Source organism: Hypanus sabinus (genome assembly GCF_030144855.1).
Source record: "Hypanus sabinus isolate sHypSab1 chromosome 24 unlocalized genomic scaffold, sHypSab1.hap1 SUPER_24_unloc_4, whole genome shotgun sequence".
Lineage (NCBI taxonomy): Eukaryota > Metazoa > Chordata > Chondrichthyes > Myliobatiformes > Dasyatidae > Hypanus > Hypanus sabinus.
This window is the reverse complement of record NW_026778947.1, coordinates 111,879-123,916: the sequence shown is the minus strand read 5'-3', so window position 1 is coordinate 123,916 and position 12,038 is coordinate 111,879. Positions and strand designations below refer to the sequence as shown.

The 12,038-nt window shown below is 49.5% G+C and overlaps 3 non-coding genes across 3 annotated transcripts; all 3 read right to left on the bottom strand.

Moving 5' to 3' along the window:
* Window positions 1-600: 600 nt before the first annotated feature.
* Window positions 601-671, bottom strand: trnag-gcc (transfer RNA glycine (anticodon GCC)). The gene has a single exon. It is a non-coding gene; the product is annotated as a tRNA-Gly (tRNA).
* Window positions 672-5,231: 4,560 nt separating this feature from the next.
* On the bottom strand, window positions 5,232-5,302 carry trnag-gcc (transfer RNA glycine (anticodon GCC)). Its single transcript has one exon. It is a non-coding gene; the product is annotated as a tRNA-Gly (tRNA).
* Window positions 5,303-8,312: 3,010 nt separating this feature from the next.
* On the bottom strand, window positions 8,313-8,383 carry trnag-gcc (transfer RNA glycine (anticodon GCC)). Its single transcript has one exon. It is a non-coding gene; the product is annotated as a tRNA-Gly (tRNA).
* Between the last annotated feature and the right edge of the window lie 3,655 nt (window positions 8,384-12,038).

The window sequence follows — 12,038 nt, the reverse complement described above, 5'->3', positions numbered from 1 at the left end:
CACAGTCCTGTCTCCGGCTCACAGACCCGCTCTTGCTCACTGACCTGTCTCCGTCTCTCAGTCCCCTCTCCGGCTCACAGTCCTGTCTCCGTCTCACAGACCTGTCTCCGGCTCTAAGACCTGTCTCCGTCTCACAGACCTGTCTCCCTCACACAGACCTGTCTCCGTCTCACAGACCTGTCCTAGGCTCACAGTCCTGTCTCCGTCTCACAGACCTGTCTCCCTCACACAGACCTGTCTCCGTCTCACAGACCTGTCTCCGGCTCACAGTCCTGTCTCCGTCTCACAGACCTGTCTCCGGCTCTAAGACCTGTCTCCGTCTCACAGACCTGTCTCCGGCTCTAAGACCTGTCCTAGGCTCACAGACCTGTCTCGGTCCACTGACCTGTCTCCCTCTCACGGACGGCAGCTCACTGACCCGAAAAGGAACGTGTGAACATATAACATAGACAGTCAGAGAATGAAATCGTTGTAAAGAGAAGGTTTTATATTTCACAGGGAGAGCGTAGAAAGACAGCAGCAGGACACCAGCTCAGTAAAGAGATGTACACCGAACACTAAAGAGATGCACATTGCACTATCAGTGCCTCATCATTGAACTGCATTGGCTGGGAATCGAACCCAGGTCTCCCGCATGGCAAGCGAGAATTCTACCACTGAACCACCAATGCAACTGTTAACAACCGTCAGAGGACAGACCACACCAGACACAACTTTGCCCATTCCAGCATTCCTGTTCGATCAAACGGCTCCAAGGATCACTGTGTTGTCCCATAACAATCATCATTAAACATCATTGACACAATATGTCGATAAGCCTATAAGAGGAGAGGATAAACTTGATCTGGTGTTGGGAAATGAGCCTGGTCTGGTGTCAGCTCTCTCAGTGGGAGAGCATTTTGGAGGTAGTGAACACAACTCCATCTCCTTCACCACAACGTTGGAGAGGGATAGGAATGGACAAGATAGGAAGGCACTTAATTAGAGAATGAGCCTATCGGGCAGGAACTTGGAAACATAAACTGGAAACAGATGTTCTCAGGGAAATATAAGGAAGAAATGTGGTAAATGTTCAGGGGATATATGCATGCAGTTCTGCATAGGTATGTTCCAAAGAGGCAGGGAAAGGATGGTAGGGCATAGGAAATGTTGTGTCTGGTGAAATTCTAGTCAAGAAGAAAGGAAAAACTTATGAAAGGGTCAAAAAACTAGGTATTAATCAAGGTCCAGACTATTATAAGGCTAGCAGGAAGGAGTTTAAGAATGAAATTAAGAGGGCCAGAAGAGGCCATGCGAAGGCCTTGGCAGACAGCATCAAGGAAAACCCCAAGGCATTCTACAAGTATGAGAAGAGCAAGAGGATAAGAGGCAGAGGCAGAGATAGATAAGAGTTATCGGGAGGTAGTCACACCGAAAAGTCAGGAGGTAGGCAAATGGGTGACAGTCAAGAGAGGCAGAGGAAGCAGACAGGGAGAGAAGAGCACCCATGTGGCCGTTCCCATCAACAATAAGTATACCGTTTTGGATACCGTTGGTGGGGATGACCTACCAGGAACAAATTGCAGTGGTCCTGTCTCTGGCACTAAGGTTGGACCCTCAAAGGAAGGGGAGGAGGGAAGAGAAGAGAGCAGTAGTGATAGGGGATTCTGCAGTCAGGGGGGCGGATAGGAGATTTTGTGGGGAAGATTGCGAGTCTCAGATGGTATGTTGCTTCCCTGGTGCCGGGGTCCGAGACATCTCAGATCGGGTGAAGGTTATTCTCGAGAGGGAGGGCAAGAATCCAGATGTCGTGGTCCATGTAGGGACCAGTGACGTGGGTAGGATGAGTGAGGTGGGTCCTGCGTAGGGAGTTCAGGGAGTTAGGTGTGAAGCTGAAGAGCAGGACCTCCAGGGTAACAATCTCAGGATTGCTACCTGAGCCACGAGCGAGTGAGGCAAGGAACAGAAGGATTATACAGATTAATACGTGGCTGAGATGATGGTGCAGGAGGGAGGGCTTCAGGTTTGTAGATAGTTGGGCTTTGTTCCAGGGAAGGTGGGATCCGTTCCGAAGGGACGGTTTACACCTGAACTGGAGCGGTACTAACATTCTTGCAGGGAAGTTTGCTAGTGCTTCTCGAGGGGGCTAAACTAAATTTGCAGGGGGCAGGGATCCAGAATGCGAGAGGAAGAACAAAGGACAGGTGGGGACTACACGGTTCCGGAATATTAAGTGTGTAGTAGAGAAAGGTGAGGCGGAACAGGTGATAAGGAGGACACATGTACAGAGGGATGGTCTGACAGAACATGGAGCTAAATGTGTTGAAAGAATAAGTAAATTTAGGAAGGACAACAAAATTCTAGGGATGGATAGCCCGATGGGAGTTCAAGGAGCTGGGTTAAGCACAATAGGCAGAGATTCAAACAGAGAGAGGAGAAATGGGTTAAAAATTCTATATCTGAATGCACGAAGTGTCAGAAATAAGGCGGATGAGCTTGAAGCTCAGATGCGAATGGGTAACTTTGATGTTGTTGGGATAACGGAGACATGGCTGCAGGGAGATCAGACCTGGGAAATGAATGTACAAGGGTATACGTGCTATCGTAGGGACAGAAATGTGGGCAGAGGGGGTGAGGTGGCCCTGTTGGTGAGGAATGAGATTCAGTCCTTTGCAAGGGGGGACATAGAATCAGGAGAAGTGGAGTCTGTGTGGATAGAACTGAGGAACAGTAAGGGCAAAAGGACCCTAATGGGTGTTGTCTACAGGCCACCAAACAGTAGCATGGATATTGGGTGCAAGTTGAGTAGGGAGTTAACATTGGCATGTGGCAAAGGTAATGTCACAGTAGTTATGGGGGATTTCAATATGCAGGTGAACTGGGAGAATCAGGTTGGTGCTGGACCACAGGATAGGGAGTTTGTAGAGTGGCTACGGGATGCATTCTTGGAACAGCTTGTACGAGAGCCGACCAGGGACAAGACTATTCTGGATTTAGTGTTATGTAATGAACAGGATTTGATAAGCGATCTTGAAGTAAAGGAGCCATTAGGAGGTAGTGATCATAATATGATGTTTTTATCTGCAATTTGAGAAGGATAAGGGCAGATCGGAGGTGTCAGTGTTGCAGCTGAACAGGGGAAACTATGGAGCCATGAGGGAGGAGCTGGCCAAAGTTGACTGGACAGATATCCTAGCAGAAAAGACAGTGGAACAGCAAAGGCAGGTATTCTTGGGAATAATGCACAAGGTGCAAAATCAGTTCATCCTCCGGAGAAGGGAGGATTCAAAGGGGGGAAAGGGGCCACAGTGGTTGACAAAGGAAGTCAGAGATTGCATAGCATTAAAAAAAGGAAGTATGGCAGAGACATTGTCCCAAGGGGACATTGCTTTGTGGATCCAGAAATGGCTTGCCCACATAAGGCAAAGAGTGGTTGTAAATGGGTCATACTTTGCACGTAAGTCAGTGACCAGTGGTATAATTCAGGGTTCTGTACTGGGACTCCTTCTGTTTTTATAAATGCACTGGATGAGGAAGGGAGGGATGGGTTAGTATGTTTGCTGATGATACAAAGGTTGGAGGTGTTGTGGATAGTGTGGAGGGCTGTCAGAGGTTACAGTGGGACATTGATAGGATGCAAAACTGGGCTGAGAAGTGACAGATGGAGTTCAACCCAGATAAGTGTGAAGTGGTTCATTTTTGTAGGTTAAATATAATGATGGAATATAGTATTAATGTCAAGACACTTGGCAGTGTGGAGGATCAAAGGGAACTTGGGTTCCGAGTCCATAGGACACTCAAAGCTGCTGCGCAAGTTGACTCTGTGGTTAAGAAGGCATCCGGTGTATTAGCATTCATCAACAGTGGGATTGAGATCAAGAGCCGAGAGGTAACGTTACAGATATATAGGACCCTGGTCAGAACCCACTTGGATTACTGTGTTCGGTTCTAGTCACCTCACTACAGGAAGGATGTGGAAACCATAGAAAGGGTGCAGAGGAGATTTACAAGGATGTTGCCTGGATTGGGGAGCATGCCTTATGAGATTAGGTTGAGTGAACTCGGCCTTTTCTCCTTGGAGCGACAGAGAATGAGAGGTGAATTGATAGAGGGGTATTAGATGAGAGAAATTGATCGTGTGGATAGTCAGAGGCTTTTTCCCAGGGCTGGAAAGGTTAACACGAGAAGGCACAGTTTTAAGGTGCTTGGAAGCAGGTACAGAAGAGATGTCCAGGGGAAGTTTTTTTATGCAGAGTGCATGGAAAAGGGTTGCCACCAAAGGTGTTGGAGGCAGATAGGATAGGGTATTTTAAGAGGTTCCTTGCTAGTTACATGGAACTTAGAAAGGTAGAGGGCTTTGGATAACCCCAGGTAATATCTAAAGTAAGTACGTGTTCAGCACAGCATTGTGGGCTGAAGGGCCTGTATTGCGCCATAAATTTTCGATGTTCCTATGTTTCTATGAAACAGCAAACACACAACACTCGCACTGTTTAGCTGTAAACACCAACTCAATAGAGGGTGCATCAACTGTACAACACAATACAACTGTTATACACACACACCCACAGCATAGTAAACTTTAAATCCTCCATTCAGGTGTAAAGATTTCATCACTATGGAGGATTTTTTGCTCATGTGGGTTAACGTCTGTTCTGCTTGGCTGCGAGTTTTGTGAAACAATCGCAGGTTCTGATAACTCCTCCGTGGTGGCAGAAGTTGACTCTGAGGCTGCAGGAAGGGGTTCTGACAGGGGCAGCCACCTTTCTTCTCCAACTTTGACCCTGCTCTCCTCAACTGATCAATGTGTCATCTCCAGATGATATCAGACGCAATCTCCACTGTGGTCCCGTTCTGTCCTTAATCTTTCCATGTTACCATGCCGTATCTCTAAATTGAGCACTACAGATTAAACATGAGCTTTATTTGTCACACGTACGTCGAAACGTACAGTGAAAAGCATCGTTGGCAGCAACGAGCAACACGGTCTGAGGATGTGCCGGGGGCGGCCACACGTGTTGAAACACTTACACTGCCCGAGTAGCACGGCAGCTCACTGAGCCGAAAAGGAACGTGTGAACAACATAGACAGTCAGAGAATGAAATCGTTGTAAAGAGAAGGTTTTATATTTCACAGGGAAAGCATAGAAAGACAGCAGCAGGAATGGGACCAAGGACACCGGCTCTGTAAAGAGATGTACACCGAATGCTAAAGAGATGCACATTGCACTGTCACATGCTCAGCATTGAACTGCATTGGCTGGGAATCGAACCCAGGTCTCCCGCATGGCAAGCGAGAATTCTACCACTGAACCACCAATGCAACTGTTAACAAACCAACCGTCAGAGGACAGACCACACCAGACACAACTTCGCCCATTCCAGTCTTCCTGTTCAATCAAACAATCACTGCATTCTCCCATAACCAACGTCATTGACACAGTATGTCGATAAGCTGACAAAAGGAGAGGCTGAACTTGATTTGGTATTGGGAAATGAACCTGGTCAGGTGTCAGATCTCTCAGTGGGAGAGCATTTTGGAGATACTGATCACAATTCTATCTCCTTTATTGTAGCATTGGAGAGGGATAGGAACAGACAAGTTAGGGAACTGTTTAATTGGAGTAAGGGGAAATTCCTGTTCAATCAAACAATCACTGCATTCTCCCATAACCAACGTCATTGACACAGTATGTCGATAAGCTGACAAAAGGAGAGGCTGAACTTGATTTGGTATTGGGAAATGAACCTGGTCAGGTGTCAGATCTCTCAGTGGGAGAGCATTTTGGAGATACTGATCACAATTCTATCTCCTTTATTGTAGCATTGGAGAGGGATAGGAACAGACAAGTTAAGGAACTGTTTAATTGGAGTAAGGGGAAATATGAGGCTATCAGGCACGAATTTCAAAGCATGAATTGGCAACAGATGTTCTCAGGGAAATGTACGGAAGAAATGTGGCAAATGTTCGGGGGTATTTGCATGGAGTTCTGCATTGGTACGTTCCAATGAGACAGGGAAAGGATGGTAGGCTACAGGAACCGTGGTGTACAAAGGCTTTTGAAAATCTAGTCAAGACAAAAAGCTTACCAAATGTTCAAAAAACTAGGTCATGAAAGAGATCTAGAAGATTATAAAGATAGCAGGAAGGAGTTTAAGACTGAAATTAGGAAGCTAGAAAGGACCAATTTCTAAGGTAAGGACATGTTCAGTTTAGCTTTGTGGGCCGAAGGGCCTGTATTGTGCTGTAGGTTTTCTATGTTCCTATTAACTCTTTCAGCAGTTTCACAACTTCCAAACTCACTAAGTCCGTTCAGACATTCCCCATTCTGGATCAACCTTGACGTGCCGAGATCGTCTCCGGCTCACGGACCTGTCTCCGGCTCACAGACCTGTCTCCGGCTCACAGACCTGTCTCCGGCTCACAGTCCTGTCTCCGGCTCACAGACCTGTCTCCATCTCACAGTCCTGTCTCCGTCTCACTGTCCTGTCTCCGGCTCACAGACCTGTCTCCGGCTCACAGACCTGTCTCCGGCTCACAGACCTGTCTCCGTCTCACAGTCCTGTATCCATCTCACAGACCTGTCTCCATCTCACAGTCCTGTATCCATCTCACAGACCTGTCTCCGTCTCACAAAACTGACTCCATCTCACAGACCTGTCGTTCTTGCTCGTCACTCATCCGTGAGGCATCATTTCACACATTTCTCACAGTCCTGTCTCCGTCTCACAGTCCTGTCTCCGGCTCACAGACCTGTCTCCGTCTCACAGACCTGTCTCCGTCTCACAGTCCTGTCTCCGGCTCACAGTCCTGTCTCCGGCTCACAGACCTGTCTCCGTCTCACAGTCCTGTCTACGGCTCACTGTCCTGTCTCCGGCTCACAGATCTGTCTCCGTCTCACAGACCTGTCTCCGGCTCACAGACCTGTCTCCGGCTCACAGTCCTGTCTCCGTCTCACAGATCTGTCTCCGTCTCACAGACCTGTCTCCGGCTCACAGACCTGTCTCCGTCTCACAGTCCTGTCTCCGGCTCACAGACCTGTCTCCGTCTCACAGATCTGTCTCCGTCTCACAGTCCTGTCGTTCTTGCTCGTCACTCATCCGTGAGGCATCATTTCACACATTTCTCTGGAACATTTTCACAATCACTTTCAGTTCATAGCCCATTATCAACGTCGAGTTTATTGTCATATCCACAAATACAATGAAAGAATTTCTTGCAGGTGCATAACATCAGCAAGGTAGGATTCACAAGAGAAACATTTATATTTCGCATCAATTACAAGTTCTAGATCGTTTAAGGTAATTTCCAGTACACAAGTGGAAAGGTGAACAAAGTAATTGTTTCTCTGGACCTGATGCACAAAATATGATAAAGGCTGAGGGTGACAGACGACAAACCAGTGTTCAGCTCCCTACTCCGTGGGGTTGGCACTGAACTGACCACAGCTGTGGCCGGCAAGTCTCGGCACTTGCCTCAGCACTGATCTGGCAAGTGACACTCGGTACAGGAGTGTCTGCACGTGAGGTACACAGTTTTTACAGCTGGTGAATATCTATCACAGCAATGGCGTCTGTATCCTGGAATGATGAGATGCCAGTCCAGATTTTTATTTGGTAAAAAGTCAACTCCTTTTCCCACAGTGACGAATGGGCGCTCAGGAGGGAGATTGAAAATCTGGCTGAATGGGGCCACAACAACAACCTCTCACTCAACGTCAGCAAAACCAAAGAGCTGATGATTGACTGCACGAGATGGAAGTTGGGGGTTGTCGTTGGGAGATCAGAGTTGGGGAGGGTCAGGAACTTTAAATTTCTTTGTGTTATCACATCAGAGGATCTGCCCTGGGACCAGTACGTAAGACTGGGCACTAAGAAAGCACAATGGCATCTCTGCTTTCTTAGAAGATTGTGCAGATTTGACACGTCAGCAAAAACTTTGACAAACTGCACAGTGGAGAGTCTCCAAGTGGCCAAGATGTTGCTGCGTATGGCAGCCATGTTGTCATCTCAGGACCAATGTTACAGTGTAATTCCGTTAATTTCCACAATTTCCTGTGCATTTCTAGTTCACGAAGCTGATAGTGAGATCAGACATGATGGACATGTCGCCAACACTGAGCCCCCGAGGGGAGGCGCCAATGCGACCTGCACCTCGGTCACCTCTGAGGCTGCAGTGTGCAAGTGTTTCCGCTGAGTGTACAGCCGCAGGGCTGTGGGACTGAGCGACCCCTACAATTCGCCTACCAACACAGTGATTTTAGAATGCCCACTCTCACTCACCCATAAAGGAAAGAGATGCACATTGCACTGTCACACCCTCAGCATTGAACTGCATTGGCTGGGAATCGAACCCAGGTCTCCCGCGTGGCAGGCGAGAATTCTACCACTGAACCACCACTGCAACTGTTCCTGTTCACTGCATTCTCCCATAGCAAACATCATTAATTCATCGGTTACACAACTCTTTCAGCAGTTTCACAACTTCCAATCTCACTAAGTCCGTTCAGACATTCCCCATTCTGGATCAGCCTTGACGTGCCGAGATCCCCTCCGGCTCACAGACCTGTCGTTCTTGCTCATCACTCATCCATGAGTGGTAGTGGGGGAGGAGGTGGAGGGGCAGGTGTTGCACTTGTTCCGCTTGCAAGTGGAAAGTGGGGGGGGGTGGGGAGATGTACTTTGTGCTGGGATCCCATTGGAGATGGCAGAAATTAAGGAGAAATTAGGGTGCATTGCTTCGATTTCCAGCATCTGCAGATTTTCTTGTGTTTTTTTGTTCTGTGGCTGCCTGTGAGAGGATGAAATTTGATAATCAATGTACTTTCAATTTTGAGAGCAGAATAGTTAAAAATAATAAATATACAGACCCTATAAAAAGTATTCACCCCCTTGGAAGTTTTCATGTTTTATTGTTTTACAACATTGAATCACAGTGGATTTAATTTGGCTCTTTGACACTGATCAACAAAAAGTCTTTCGTGTCAAAGTGAAAACAAATTAATACAAATTCATCAAAATGTATTACAGTTATTAAACACAACATAATTGATTACATGATTACTCACCCCTTTCAAGTCAATAGTTAGTAGATGCACCTCTAGCAGCCATTACAGCCAGGGTCTGTGTGGACAGGTGTCTACCAGCTTTGCACATCTGGACACTGCAACTGTCAGAAACACACTGAGTCTCAGCAATTTGCAGAACGGTAAACTTTATTTTTCGAGTCTGCAGAGTCGGACCCAACCAGCTCCTGCTAGATTGAGTGCCGAATTACACTTTGCACAGTTTTTTATACCCTACTTGTTTACGATTTTGTGAGTTGCACCCATGTGAGGTGCAGACATTCTTCCTTAATCTCATTACAAAATTACAAATGTGATTACCCTTTGGCCCACTTATCAGCCTCAGCGCATTAACACCGTTATTGTTCAACCGTTAAGCATGTCTTCCCGTTACCCGTATCGCTTCTTTAATCAGCAAGCTATTGTTTCATCCTCATTTTGCAAATTGGTTTATACGTTGCCCTGCAAGTTGCTTTGCACGTTCTTTCTGTGTCAGCACATTCTAAATGGACTCCTTAAGCACCGTCTTTAATTTAATCATTTCTCTCAGCAACTTTTCCCCATTCTTCTTTACAAAACTGCTGAAGCTCTGACAGTTTACATGGGGAACATGCGTGAACAGCCCTTTTCAAGATCAGCCACAAATTCTCACTTGGACTGCCGACCATCCTCCTGATAATCTGGTAGACGACTGGTCTGTTGCATGACTCCAGCCTGAGCAGACGGGGCTGGATAATTGGTTTGTGCCATTCTGCTACAGCCAGAGGGGTGTTCTCTGGAGCTGCTTCATGTAAGCCCTATCTTTTTAAGGAGAGGATGTAGCGGTGTGCTACACGCAGCGCTAAAATTACGACACGGAGTCGGTAACTGCAGTCGAAGGAAAAAAACTTTATTCGAAAACTTCAGCCTCACTTTTAAGCCTCCCTCAACCTGCCCCCCCCCCCCCGTGGCGCAGAGGCTCCAAAGCTCTGTGCTCGCAAACCCCCGTAGGCTATCTAATTGTGAACCGGTTCGGATGTGCCAGGAAATGGGTCGCCACATAACCACCCCCCCCCCCCAGAACCGGCGATACACCCCCCAATGTCCACAGTCTGGGCCAGAACCTGCTTGGGAGGTCGGCCTCTGCGCCGAGGTGCCGGAAACTCGGCCGGTTGCGCCAGGTCCACATGGGCCGGTTTGAGTCGGTCCACCGTGAAAACCTCCTCCTTCCCCAACGTCCAGCACGAACGTGGACCCGTTGTTCCGGAGCACCATAATCGGCCCCTCGTATGGCCGCTGCAGCGGTGGCCGATGCCCGCCCCTTCGTACAAACACAAACTTACAGTTCTGTAGGTCTTTGGGTACGCAGGTCGGGTGCCGCCCGTGCTGTGAAGTGGGTATGGGGGCCAGGTTACCGAGCTTCTCGCATAGTCTGCCCAGGACTGCTGCGGGATCTTCCTCTTGCCCCCGTGGGGCTGGTAGGAACTCCCCGGGGACGACCAGGGGCGCGCCGTATACCAACTCGGCCGACGAGGCGTGCAGGTCGTCCTTGGGTGCTGTGCGGATGCCGAGTAGGACCCAGGGAAGCTCGTCCGCCCAGTTGGCTCCTCGCAGGCGGGCCATGAGGGCCGACTTCAGGTGACGGTGGAAACGCTCCACTAGCCCGTTCGACTGTGGGTGGTAGGCAGTTGTGTGGTGCAGCTGAGTCCCCAAAAGGCTGGCCACAGCTGACCACAGGCTGGAGGTGAACTGGGCGCCTCTGTCGGAGGTAATGTGGGCCGGTACACCAAAGCGAGATATCCAGGTGGCGATCAGGGCTCGGGCGCAAGATTCGGAGGTGGTGTCGGTGAGCGGGACCGCCTCTGGCCATCTTGTGAACCGGTCCACGATAGTCAGGAGGTAACGCGCTCCGCGCGACACTGGCAGGGGGCCCACGATATCCACATGAATGTGGTCGAAACGCCGGTGGGCGGGATGGAACTGCTGCGGTGGGGCTTTGGTGTGCCGCTGCACCTTGGCCGTCTGGCAGTGCATGCACGTTCTGGCCCATTCACTGACCTGTTTGTGGAGTCCGTGCCAAACGAACCTGCTGGAAACCATCCGGACAGTTGTCCGGATGGAGGGATGCGCCAAGTTATGAATGGAGTCGAAAACACGGCGCCGCCAGGCTGCGGGGACGACGGGACGGGGCTGGCCGGTGGCAACGTCACAGAATAGGGTCCTCTCACCTGGGCCTACAGGGAGGTCCTGGAGCTGCAAACCGGAGACTGCGGTCCTGTAACTCGGAATCTCCTCATCCGCCTGCTGCGCCTCAGCCAGCGCCTCAAAGTCTACCCCTTGGGAAAGGGCATGAACGGTAGGGCGAGAGAGCGCATCCGCCACGACATTGCCCTTACCCGAGACGTGCCGGACATCCGTCGTGAATTCAGAGATGTAGGACAGGTGGCGTTGCTGGCGGGACGACCAGGGATCAGACACCTTCGTAAACGCAAAGGTAAGCGGTTTGTGGTCCGTGAACGCGGTAAAGGGCCGACCTTCTAGGAAGTACCTGAAATGCCGGATTGCCAGGTAGAGCGCCAACAGTTCCCGGTCGAAAGCACTGTACTTGAGCTCGGGTGGCCACAGGTGTTTGCTGAAAAACGCCAGGGGTTGCCAGCGACCTGCGATGAGTTGCTCCAGCACCCCACCGATGCGTCCACTGTGAGGGCGGTAGGGGCGTCCATTCTGGGATGTACTAGCATTGTGGCTTTCGCCAAAGCTTCCTTCGTTTGAACGAAAGCGGCGGCGGACTCCTCGTCCCAGGTAATGTCCTTGCTCGGACCCGACAGGGGACGCATGATCCGGGCAGCTGACGGGAGGAAGCGGCGGTAGAAATTGACCATACCTACGAATTCCTGAAGGCCTTTGATCGTGGTGGGTCGGGGAAAGAGGCGGACCGCATCTACCTTAGCGGGCAGAGGGGTTGCCCCGTCTTTAGTAATTCTGTGGCCCAGGAAGTCAATGGTATCGAGTCCG